A 13,395-nucleotide genomic window follows, 5' to 3' on the forward strand; every position below is an offset into this window, starting at 1 on the left:
ACGTGCACCTTGGAGATCACCCAACTTGAAAATTATACAAGCAGACGGGTGCCTCTCCAGACCTAGAAGCTGGAGGCTGCCCAAAGGGGTTGGGGTTTGCAGGGGCTAAGAGCAATTCATGCAGGAGTGACCTTATGGAGCCTTTTTCCCAAAAGACCTCTTTGGGATGAAGGGAGAAGCCAAGGAGGGTGCGAACGACACAGCAAGGCCTCATGGGCAGCTTTCAGCTGTGGCCCGGTGTCCCTTACAAATCTCTTTTTAGTTTAGAGTGGCTCATCTCCTACTACCCAGTGAGTGAGGACAGTACCCACATTTCTCTTCCTTTGCTGTCATTCTCTCCTGGGAGCTGGTGCGGCTGGACCTGCACCCCTGCTGATGTCAGGCTGCCTGACTCCCCTCTCCTGAGGCATGTCAGTGGGTTAGAGTCCCTTCAAAGTGGGTGATATCTGGCCTTGGCAGAGGCTCCTCCTTTTTCACAGCATTTGTGTTTTGTTTTATCTTGAGTTGCTCATTGATTATAAGTTTGAGGGCAGAGTCTATGCTTTATGTCGCATTTTGTACACGATTTTTCTTTATATACCCTGCATCTGGTGGCCAAGCATAACTCATATGAACAAAAGAATGTATATTTGAGGTTCCGCCAATGAAGTTGGAATATAGAAGCATCTCTGAGTCCTCGAACAAGATGTTAGAGTCAGGTGCGTTCCTGTGACGGCACCTGGTTTTTAAGAGAAAACAAATTTTCAGCCAGCAACAGCTGCATGGTGAGGTAGTGCTGTATGCCACTGGAGGTAAGATGTCACCTGTGGACCCCTGTGGTCCCTGCTGGCCTTCCCTTTTTTAAATCCAGTGCAGGTTTGTGGGTTTTTTTTTTTTTTTTTTTGGTACAGCAGCATTCCAGGCAGTTGAGTCCTCCTTTTTTTGGACCTTTTAGTTTCCATGACAATGAACCCCTTTCTCCTAACTCCAGCTGTTTCTTACCTTTCCCTATGGGTTCATTATCTTCCACTCAATTTTAAGAGGTGTATTTATTCATTAGGTATTTATTTCACAGAGATTTCTTCCACGTTTGGTCCCAGGCACTCCCTCTTTTACTGCCTTGGCTTTGGTTAAGACTCCTGACCTCTCCTCTGGCATTCAGGCTGCTAGAACCAATCGCCACCTCCTGAGGGTCACAGGCCTCTCAAACTCCATGTGTTCAAATGGAAATCATAGTTTTTTTGTTTATTTTATTTATTTTTTTACCCCCTATCTCCAACTGTGCCCTTTCTCAGTGTTTTTTGATTGGTAATACTAGTCACCCAGGACTTGTTAGATATCTTCTTCACTCATACTGATTATCTCTTCAAAAAATTGTCTGGGTATGTCTATTTCTATATTATCTTACTGTAGGCCACCCCTATTCCTCGCTAGAATATTCTAGTGTCCTTCAATCTGAGATCTTACATCTGCTCGGGTGCTCCACCTCACTGCCCTCACTGATTCGCCAATGAGGCAGAATGATTTTTCAAAATGCAAATTTTGATTGTGTCACTCATCTGAGACATCAAGATTTCTCACTGGGTTTTAGGATACAGATAAGATCATTAAACTGGTCCAAAGGCCGAGTGATTTAGCCTTATTTAAACTACCGATCCTTTGCTACTTTCTTAGTACCTTCCAGCTACCTTTTTTCACTGCTTCCCATTCACTGGCTGCTTCTCCCTCTGGGGGGTTCACTGATGTGATGCCTGCCCCCTTGCCCCCCCCCGCCCCGACACTCTATATCCAATAAATACCTCTTCCCTTTCACTTTGAACATAAATATTCCTTAGAGACACTTTTTTTGCTCTTAGGATCCCTATATCAACTTTGAATCATGTATCCCACTTATAATCAAATAATTGTGCAATATAAGCTTCTTGAGAACCAAATCAATATTCTACTTACCTCAGAAACCCAGCACCTAGTGTAGGGCTTTGCCTGTGGTGGTTTTACATCGGAAGCCTGTGTGATCCAAAACGTTTTCAAAGGAAGGCTTCCTGGGAAGAGCTAAATTGGAGAAGTCAGTTGGCTTTAAACTAGCCCACTTGAAATTGAAGTATTTGCCTTGTTTTAGTCAAACAAATATGTAAAGAAGGCCAACAATTTTGTCTCGCCTTTGATCTAGTGATGTTTAAACATTTGCTCAAAACGTTTGGTGGAGTTAGGGAAAAACCAATTTATTAATAGAACTTGTATAATATTTTCAAAATAAATGTATTTTATGCATTTATTACATAATTTTCCAAACCAGATATCCCAGTTTTGATCATTCCCAATAACCAAAACTGCAAATTCAGTTTCATAATTTTTAGCCCCCTGAAGCTGCTCGTGTCAAGACAACTCTCAACTGGGTGGGATTGGGATCGGTAGCATTTTTACATAAAACAAAATATTCAACGTTGGTACATACCAGCAGGAAATGTTTATTTCTTCACGAAGATATTGTCTACCTTGGTGGGAACAAGAGCAGTTTTCGTTTCACTCGTTAAATGAGGAGCTGTATTTGGAAACCTTTGTTACCTCGGGCCAGAGTTCCAGTATATTCCAGCGAGGCCTGAGCACTCTGCAGGGTCCGGCCCTTCCCGGGGCTGTGGTTGGGCACCAGGGCCAGAGATTCTCAGAAGCCAGAAACAAGTAAGCAGATCGTTGACTCTCCCAGTGTGCCTGCAGCTGACAGGCTTTCAGCCTCTTCTTTCACCTCAGGTTTCAAGAATGTGGCATAACCTAGACCAGTCGCACTGCCAGGTGATGCGGTTTCTCTTCCTGCTCTTTCATGATCCTGTCACCTTGTAGCGATCCTCACCTGGGTTGCCCTTTGCTTGGCGGCTGGTGCAGGCTGTGGTAGTGCAGAATAAGGACACCCCCCCCTACCCCAAAGATGTCGAAATCCTAATCCCCAGAATTTGTGAATGTGTAACCTTACATGGCAAAGGGGAATGCGGTCGCCGATAGAATTCAGCGTGATGAGCACCTCACCTTAAAAGAGGGAGTGTATGGTGGTCACCAGGTGGGCCCAGTGTAAGCACAGATTTCTTAAAGGTGGAAGAGGGAGTCAGAAGAAAAAGGTCCAAGTGATAGGTGAGAAAGACCGACGCCGTCATGGCAAGCTTTGAAGGGGGCGGAGTGGGGCCAGGAGCCCACAGGCCGCCTCTGGAGGCTGGCAAAGGCTAGGAAATGGACTCTTTCCCGGAGCTTCCAAAAAGGAAGGCAGCCCTGCCAATACCTTGCTTTTTTAGCCCAAATGAGACCCATCTGGGTCTTCTGAGCTCTAGGACTATAAGATAACAAATCTGTGTGCGTTAAGCCTTGAGTTTGTGGTGATTTGTTACGGCAGCAATAGAAAACAAATACACAGGCCCTGGTGGAGGCAGATGCAGGAGTCAGCTTGGAAGACTGAGATATTAATATTTTGGGCTGGACATTTTAATTTCTAAATCAAGACCATGTTTTGCAGTATAAAGTGACGATGGGGCCTCGTACTGCCTAAGCGCCATCAGGAAATTATTGGGCCTGCTGGGCATTGTCATCTAAAACCGGAGGCAAACTTTCTCCAGTGGATAGAATTTGAAGAGCAAGTGGAAGGTAAAAATGTGCATTTTGGTTATATCCCATAGGTTGTGACTGTTAACGTCCCTCTTATACTAGTACAGTATCTAAACTAGTGTAAAGCATTATATTTTGTATTTAATATATTCATTTGGCAAATACCTCATGGTTCCTGGCATTTTCTGAGCCTCCTTAGTGAGTTTTCTTTTCACTTCTGTGAGAAACAAAGATTTTTTCATTAAATTCTTTTTCTGCTGAAGTTAGGTAGGGCTGGTTGCTGTTCCTTACAACTAAGCAGGTGAATGGACATAGGAACAAAAGAGCACTTTCTCCTCGAGCGCCGTGTGGTCCCAGGTGGACTGCTCTTTGCCTATGGCCCAGCCAGCCTCCGAGATGACTCCCAACGATCCTGGCTTTCTCTTGGGTTGTTGCCAATCACACTGTTCCAACGCTGGACTATAAGCTCAATAGCATATAGAAGAAGTTGTCATGTCATTTCCAAGATCGGGTTATTAAAAACCTGACTTACACCTTGGGCACGCTCAAGCTCTCCTGCCCTCCTGCCCTCTCCCTCCACTGAGCTGCCCTGGTGGAAGCCATGGCACGGTGAGCCTGATGGCGAGACCCCCTCGGTGAGGAGCTGACGCCTCCTGCCCACAGACACATGAGAGAATGAGGAATTCAGATGTTTCAGCCCTTGTCAAGTCTGCAGAGACGGCAGCCTGGCTGACAGCTTGACTAAAACCGCATGAGGAACTTGGTCACGTCACCCAACTCAGCCACTCCTGGATGCCTGACTCTCAGACACTGTGTGGGATAATAAACTATTGTTATTGTTAGCTATGTTTAGGGACAATTTGTTATGCTACTATAGATGACTAACACATTGCTCATTTAAAAACTCTCCTACACATTGCAACATGAATAAGGACAAGACATCCTGAACTGTTAGGAATACAATCGGTTATTTTTCATATGGGAGCACTGGTGAGAGAACGCTGGCATCTGATAAGAAGCAGAACTAGGTAACCACTAAGATTCCGTCCAACCCGAGATCCCATAATAGGCTGAACCTGCAAAGGGAACATAACTGAATTTTCCTAAATTAGTCTTATTGTCTACTTGGAAACTAAGCTCTATCTAAAAACATATGACAAGATCTGTAGCTTAGATTCAGTTTACATCTATATTCGAATGTTAGGCATTTGTTCTCAGGGACTATCACTTACTTTTAGTCAGTTATTTTTTAAAATTTAATCTTTATTATATTTTTCCCATTACTATTTAGTCCCCTCACACCCCCTCCCCTGGCAATCACCACACTATTGTCCATGTCCATGAGTCCTTTTCCTTTAGTCAGTTATTTTTAATATGAAAAACTATTTACAAACGAAAAGCCATGATCTAATTTATAGGCTATATTTATGTGGGCATAAAACGCCATTTGCAACCATGGCTGAGTTAACTTTTCACGTATTCAGACATTATCTCTAGTTACACTGACTTCATGGGTCAGTTCCTCTCAACCATGCAACTGAGATGGATCAGTTGACGAACCTGTATTGCTGTAAAGCTATTTCTGTCTCTTTCAAATGCATTCACAAGCCTAGACATACCTCTGTGCCCTTGGGCTGTATTTTTACCCTCTCATGTTTATATTCAACTTGGAAATCTGATTTTCAGAGATGTCTGGGTTTAGAATTGACTGTGGGGTTTGAACAGCAGAACAGATTGCTCATGTAATATAATAACACAGGCATTTGCCTCCCCAGGTCTTTTGTTGAGCTGCCACTTGGTGATGGTTATTTGGTGATACTGTTAATTTTATTCTGCCATGCGGAGAACCACTAAATTAGAGTAATGGATTATGCTGTCAGTCAGGTTTGACAGAACCTCTATGGGATTTTGTAATGGAATAAAATCAACACGGTCCAATGGTACTAACTATGATAAGTAGTATAACTTACTAATTAAAGAGCTAAATGTTAAAATGCTGTAAAGTGCATTTTTTTATGGTGGCTCTATTTTTCCACTGCATGCTTTCACAAGATTGTAAATGTGATCCTCAGGGTAAATTTTAACTTCACAACATTCCCAAAGCAAAGTTTAAGTGTGAAGTTTAAAAGCATTTGATGATACATTATATATATGTTTGTTGGTATATTATATATGTGTACACTTGTGTGTGTGTGAGAGACACACATACACACAGAGCGAGAGAGAGACCTTTTCCTCTGCTCTCTTAGGTTCAATAACTGGGTGCTTGAGAATTCGACTAAGAAAAGACAGTTAACAGAAGAGATACACAGTTTTTATTAATATTCATGTGCACGGGAGTTCACAGAAAAGAAATGAATGTTCAAAGAAGGGGTTAGATTTAGGGTCTTACATACCATTTTAACAAAGGAAAGTGGGTTTGGGCTTCGAGGGATGAAAAGTGGCAGAGTGACTAGGAAATAGACGGGGAAAACTAATGGAAGGTCCAAGTTCTTTTAGTAAAGTCTGTCTATGCAAACTTCTGCTGGTGTTGACTGTTCATCTCAGGTGATGCGTTCCTCTTCCCCTCCCGGTGGGGGCGGGGCACGTCTTCACAGAGGGAAATTCACACCTGGCTTTCCTGCGGAAGAGGGGGCCGGTGGATGGAGGGGACCGCAGAGACCTATTGCTGCAACTGCTGGTTCTCAGTTGCTTTCTCAAAATAATTCTCATGGCAAAGTGGCATATTCTGGGGTGGCATATTCTGATCTTCTTCAAGGAAATGAGCCTTTGCCTATCTCTGCCTTTACTCACGCACCCCGGGCAGTCGGGGGAGCTGTGGGGCTGTTCACCTTCACCCCGAGGCCGCCTTTGTCCTGTTACCAATAGCAGGCAGAAGGAGGATGGCTTTTCTTGTCCCCAGAGTTTCCAAAACTATTTTGCCCACACGAGTTTCTTGATGGTCTGTAAAACCTTCTTAAGTTCCGAATTCCTGGTGTGTCCTTTCCTGCTTTTATAAAGAATATTTCTGGGCCACTGTGACTTTGAAAGGTCATGGACACCAGTTTTGGCAAGATTTTATGCTTCATTTTTCTCATTTATTTTCCCCTTTATTTTTCTTTAGATTTCTCCTTATCTCACTCTATTCTTATCTACAAATTTAGTTTGTATTAGAAATGTGCCAAGTTCATTAAATACCTGCTAGAATTTTAGAGATGGAATGATTGTAGTCGGGTTCACGCTAAATATTTTGCCCTCCTAGTAAAAAGGAAGGAAAAGATGAAGGGAGAAGAGTAGATATGGTAATGGTATAAATCACATTGCCATCATTTGGGGAGCTGGGAACAAAGTCAGTTCCTTCCAATGAAAAATTTGCCTAAGCTGCACAGCTCCCAAGGCCCTGACGTCAGTGGACGCCATGTGTTGTGTGTGTGTGTGTCTATAGGGCAGTGGTGGTGGAGCTGATACCGGAAGTGCCATGGGGAAACATGCTGAAGATGTGTTCATCCATCCCTCTCACACCCCGGCATCAGTGGCCTGCTTTGTGCTGGGTGCACAGTACATGGGACTTATTATTGTTAGCAACTTGTATCCTGCCACTTTGCAGTAACTATACAACATAACCAATAAGAGATCATTTATGCAGCTCTTAATCATCTTCTGTTAGGGTTCTCCAAAGAAGCAGAACAGATAGATTATAAATATACATATATATGTATAAATATATATAGTATAACATAAAAGTATATATATGAGGTATACCCAGAAAACTTAGGATTTGTTTATAAAAAACTGTATTTATTCTTATATTTTTAAACTTCAGTCACCTTCAAAGTACTCTCCATTTGATACAATATACCTACTGAGACTTTTTTTTCCACTGCTCAAAACAGTTTTTGAACTTATCGATTTTGATGCCTTTTAGTGCTTCTGTTGTATTTTGTTTCACCTCTTCCACATTAGCAAAACATTTCCCTTTGAGGATATTTTTCATTTGGGGAAACAAAAAAGCTGCTCTGGGTGAGGTCAGGTGAATAGGGAGAGTTGGGCTCAGGGGTAATGCTGGTTTTGGTAAAAAATTGCTGACCACTCAGTGTGGTGTGGGCAGAAACACTTGTAAATCACCCATCATGAAATGGGCAAATACACTGAGTGTTCAAAAAAAAATTCACTAAAGTCAAACGCAGCCTCTCACAACACCACCAGCTGGGACACTGATACAGATAGGTTCCTAGAACACTCACCCAGCGGGGGAAGCCTGTACTACAAGGGGCCCACATTCTGGAAGATAATTCTGGATTGGTTGGGTCCCCTCATATATATGGTCTGTCCAGAAGGTATCCAGCTATGTAACATGAAAAATAGAGACATTATTGAAGAAAATAAAAGAAACATTGTACATAGGACAGTGATGCTATGTAAGTAGGCAACTTGTGACTTCACACCATTTTCCCAATCACCATCAGCTGCCCTGTCATATTTTCCTGACTCTCAGCCATCATCTGAAATCTCTTCCCTTTCAAAGGTAATTTTAGGTTTGGGAAAAGCCAGAAGTTACAGGGTGTCAAATCTGGGCTGTATGGGAGTTGAGTCACCTGGGTGATTTGATGTTTCATCAAAAAACTGCACGAGACGTGATGCATGAGCAGGTGCATTGTCTTGGTGAAGCTGTCAATCACCAGTCGCCCATAGCTGCGGCCTCCTGAATCATCCAAATAGTTTCCGCAGAGGAATGTTCAAGCTTAATGCAAAATTTGATGCAGATTTGTTGCTGTACTCACTCAGTCATTTTGAATGCAACAGCCATACAGTACACATGCTCACTGAATGGCATTCTACTGCCCCCACTGACTAATACAGTGAAGTTGTCATTGTTCATGCATATACATTCCAGTCCACGCTCCATGGCTGGCAGATTACATCGATATAGTGCAAACTGTTCTTGTTATTTTAACAATGGTTGGACTTTTTCTGGACCTCATATCTTGTTTTTCAGGAATACTTTCTAGAATGACTTTTTCAAATATGTGTATTCCACTGTTTTGGCTTTCTTCGATGCATATATGTAGGATATCTTTTTCCTGTCTTTTATTTTATACTTTTGTTTCTATTCCCTTTGAACTCTCCCTCTATTTGTGGTTCATTTTGCTTGCTTTCCCATTCTTTCCCTCTATATTTTACTGTGCTTGCCATAATATCTTATTTTTCCCTTGTGTTTTAAAATAATTTATTATTTGTGTGGGTTTTTTTTTTGTTTTTCTTTCCTGAGTTCTTCCTGTTTCTCTTCCTCTTATCCATCAAGTCATCCACATCCATCGTCTCTTCCTTTTTTCTCTCTACTTCTTCTGTTTCTGCTTTGCTATCTTCCTTTCATTATTATTTTATTTGAATGCAATTCTTATCTGCTCTGTGACAACTCTGGTGGATTTTCTTTTTTTAATACTAATATATGTATTTATTAGTATTATTTAATGTTTTGTGGTTTATGATATTACAGCTGTCCCCATTTTTTCCCTCTTCATCCCCCTCCACCCAGCCTGTGGATTTTCTTTATTAACAGGACATATTTGCTGTGCTTCCCTACATTTTTCTTATTGTATAGAATTTAAATAATTGGTACACTATCATTTAGTTTTTTAATTCATATTAGAATGCATTGTACTTTCCTGACCAGGTACTAGCAGGTGATAAGGGAAGAGTGAGTAAGTGAGTAGGAAGGGGCAAGGGTTGCCTCCTCAGAGGGTGTAGGGAAAGACTCGTCTTTACAGGTCTCATGACTTTTTTTACTCCCTTATCACCTTCTTTTGTGCTAAGTAGATATATTCTGGTTTACTATTTTAATTCCTTCGTTGGTTCTTTTTACTATATATTTTTTGAATTATTTTTTAGTGGTTGCTCGGAGGATTACAATATGCATTGTAACATGAAACAGTCTAGTTTAGAATAACACTAACTTATTTCCAATAGTGTATATACATTTTGCTTCAATATAGCTCCTTTCTCTTCCCCTTGTGGTGAATTGTTTTTCTCTTGCTATGTTAAAAATTTCCCCTGGCAGTTTGGATATGATATGTCCAGGCGTGGATCTGTTTGCATTTATCTGACTCAGAATTTGTGGATCTTCTTGGCTATGTAGATTAATGCTTTTCAGCAAATGTGGAGAGTGTTTAGTCATTATTACTTTGTCTTTTTTTTTTTTGCCTCTTTTTCTTTTTTCTTTCTTTCTTTTTATGTATTTAATATCTTTAAATTGAATTTATTGAGGTGACACTCGTTAACAAAATTATACAGGTTTCAGGGACACAATTCTACAACATATCAAATATACACTGTATTGTGTGTTCATCATCCCCAGTCCCCACCCATCACCATTTATCCCCCGATGCCCTCCTCCACCTCCCTTCACCCCACCTGCCCCAGCAGTCACCACGCTGTTGTTCATGTCCATGAGGTGATTTTTCTTTTTTGCTCAATCCTTTCACATCCCCAGCCTCCATCCAACCCAACAAACAATCCAATTAAAAAAAATGGGCAAAGGACCTGAATAGACTCTTCTCCAAGGAGGACATACTGATGGCCAAGAGACATAGGAAAAGATGCTTGGCATCACTAATCATCAGAGGGATGCTAATTAAAACCACAATGAGATATCACCTCACACCTGTCAGAATGGCTGTCATCAATAGATCAACAAACAAGTGCTGGTGAAGATGTGGATAAAGGACACCCTTGTGCTCTGTTGGTGGGAATGCAGACTCTTGCAGCCACTGTGGAAAGCAGTATGGAGATACCTCATAAACTTAAAAAATGAAACTGCCTTATGACCCAGTGATTCCACTTTTGGGAATTGATTTGAAGAAACTGGAGACACTAATTTGAAAGAATATATACACCCCTATATTCATTGCAGTGTTATTTATAATAGCCAAGATTTGGAAGCAGCCCAAGTGTCCATCAATAGATGAGTGGATTAAAAAAACTGTGGTACATTTACAGAATGGAATACTACTTGGCAATGAAAAGAAGGAAATCTTACCCTTTGCAACAGCTTGGATGGACCTGGAGAGCATTATGCTAAGTGAAATAAGCCAGTCAGAGAAAGACAAGTTCCATGTGGTTTCACTCATATGTGGAATCTAATGAACAAAGTGAACTAACAAGCAAAATAGATAGCTGATAGCTGTGGGGTGGTTCTTTTTTCTTTAAATATACTCCTCTGAACTTTACCCCACTCATTAGAGTATCGACAGTCTGTTTTACACTCCTCTGCTCACTTCGCCCAATGCTGGGCCTATCTGGGAAGGTGATCCCTTCATTTTTAGAGGGTGTGTTTTAGCTGCTGCTTTCAATGATGTCTACCCTGGGGACCCCTGGGCACCTTCCTCCTTTCTCTCTCTCCCCCAGCACTTGAAACCTGTTCAACCTCAGATCCTGCCCAGAGCAGGTCTCACTCAGGCTGATTCTTCCCCTTTCTTGGGAGGACACTTTTGCTGGTGACTGCGGAGTCCTCTTGCTGCTGTGTCCCTCTGTGCTCTCCTATTATTCGTGTTTCTGCCTTCTGCCGGGACTCCTGAAGAGTTCTGCTGAACTCAGCTGCTTTAAGACCCTTCCATTCAATTTAGAATTAATGGGGTCTCTAGGTTTCCTAGTTTCTTGAAAATTGAATCTGTGGCTTTAAAAAACTCTCTGTGGCTTTTAAGAGAAGTCCTAGGAAGATTCATAATGAAACTGCCACCATAAATATATACAGAATGTCCTACAGGTTTATGTTTATATGTTTAAAAAAAGTTGAGCATATTTTCAAAATCTATTACAGTATTCAGAAGAAAGACAAGACAAAAACAAAGTTGCGCAGAGTGCTGGTCTGATGTCATGACTGTTGTTTACTTTAGCGCACAACTTTCAAGGGCGTTGGGGGTCAGAGCGATGTTACAGGAGGTCGGTCACATGTCTAAGCTGAATTTTGAGCAGGATTGGAAAAACCCCTTGATGGGGCCAACTTCAAATAGGAGAGTGTCATAATTTCTCAGTGATTTTCTTTATTTTATCTTGGGGAAAGAAGTCAGAGAAGCCAAGAAGGAGAGAAGGCAATGAAATCATGCAAAGGGAATAGATGAAGCAAATGGAAAAGATAGGTGCTTTGGGCCAATGGTAGGACCAGAAAAAAAACTTATTTCTTTCTCTGATTAGACAAGCAATGACATAAAAGTGGATAGATGAGTTTTTTAAATAAAACCTAGTTTCAGAGCCTTGGGATATTCTCAGAGAAATTACATTTTAAATTTATAAGCCAAGAAGAATAAGTCTCGTTTCAATCGATAAATAAACTCCAAGTTAAAGAGGTGTCATGTAATTCTTTAAAATCTTGCTATGTATTATACTGTGTATTTAGTGAGTATTCGTTTTAACAAAAAGGCTTAAGTGGCTGGGTTATGAACTTCGTTATGCATCAGTTATCCATTGCAAACTCACTGCATTACTAGTTTTGTGTGCATCACCATCCACCAGATGGCAGGGGCAGCTCTGCAAGTCTTGCGCACTGGAGAGGGAACCGGCCCGCCTCTTCAGCAACAAGAACGTCAGGAAGTCTGAAGCGCCTTCCAGACCTGGACGCCTGACATCCTAAAAGAAGGGAGAGAGATTTGTAGAAGGTGAATCCTTTCTGTAATTCTCCAAGCCACAGTGTAGATGGGGGCCTACTAATTCTTTTGTTTTTCTTATTCTTTTTTTAACTTTATTTTTATTGTTGACGCTATTACAGGTGTCCCCATTCCTTGCCTCCCCGTCCCTCTGGCCATCACCACACTGTTGTCTGTGACTGTGGGTTCAGCGTATATGTTCTCTGGCTAGTTGCTTCAGCTGCCTACGAATTCTTTGTCCCTAAGTCTAGTCCTAACAAGCCCCGATAAAGTCACCCAGGCAAGATGGGAAGGCCTCCTGCAAAATGCTGAGATGCAGTGGGAGAGTGACAGCAAGGCCTGCTGCTGTAAGGAGACCTCTCCAGATGGGTTCTTTCATCGTAGGTAAAAAGCTCAGTTCTGACACGTCCTCATTCTTGTTTTGCAAACGTTACCGTGGTTGACTTTACCATAGGGATTAAGATCTATGAGTTAAGTGATGTAATGTCAACAATCCTTACTTAATCCTATGTTGATGCAACAACTGCTCTCTCTATGCTTTGATTTAGTTAACTGTGATGGAGGCATTTGTAGATCCTTGAATTCCAACAACTGCTATACTTACAGTGCAGCTGTTGAGCTGTGAATCCTCTTCTATGGCCGTGTTGCAGAATTGACTGATGCTCAGTTACTCAGAAGACAACAGGCATGACTTCATGTGTCTTGCTCTGTTAAAAATACATATGACAATATATTTGTATTTAAAAAATATTTATTTTTATTTTAAAAACACTCAAACCTTAAGTTGCCGACCAGTTTGTTCCATGATTTTGCATGAAATTTTAAAATATAGTAAAATAATATAACCCACTGATCATTTGTATTAGTTTTTAAAAATGATATTTCAGGAACTTTTATGATACCTTAATGGTAAGTGATACCTTACATGTGAGTGCTGCTTTTGAATTGGCAGAGTCATTTAAAAAATAATAGCATGGATGTGTCTCTTCCCTTATTGGCAAAGCTAAGAGAATGTAGTGGAGAAAAAGTGTGTGGGTAGAGGGAATTAACAATAAGTGCTTTGATGTCCTGAGATGCCTGAAAAGATATAAAACAAAAAATGTAAGAGCCCATGAGATAGCCAAAACATCATCAACAACAGCAACAGCAACAAAGCAAAAAGCCCCAAAACAAAAAAATATTTGCTGGATAGTTACTATTTCAGGAAATA

The sequence above is a fragment of the Pteronotus mesoamericanus genome, unplaced genomic scaffold, assembly GCF_021234165.1.
Source record: "Pteronotus mesoamericanus isolate MK-2021 breed Mesoamerican mustached bat unplaced genomic scaffold, CSHL_Meso_final scaffold_21, whole genome shotgun sequence".
In the NCBI taxonomy this organism is placed as follows: domain Eukaryota; kingdom Metazoa; phylum Chordata; class Mammalia; order Chiroptera; family Mormoopidae; genus Pteronotus; species Pteronotus mesoamericanus.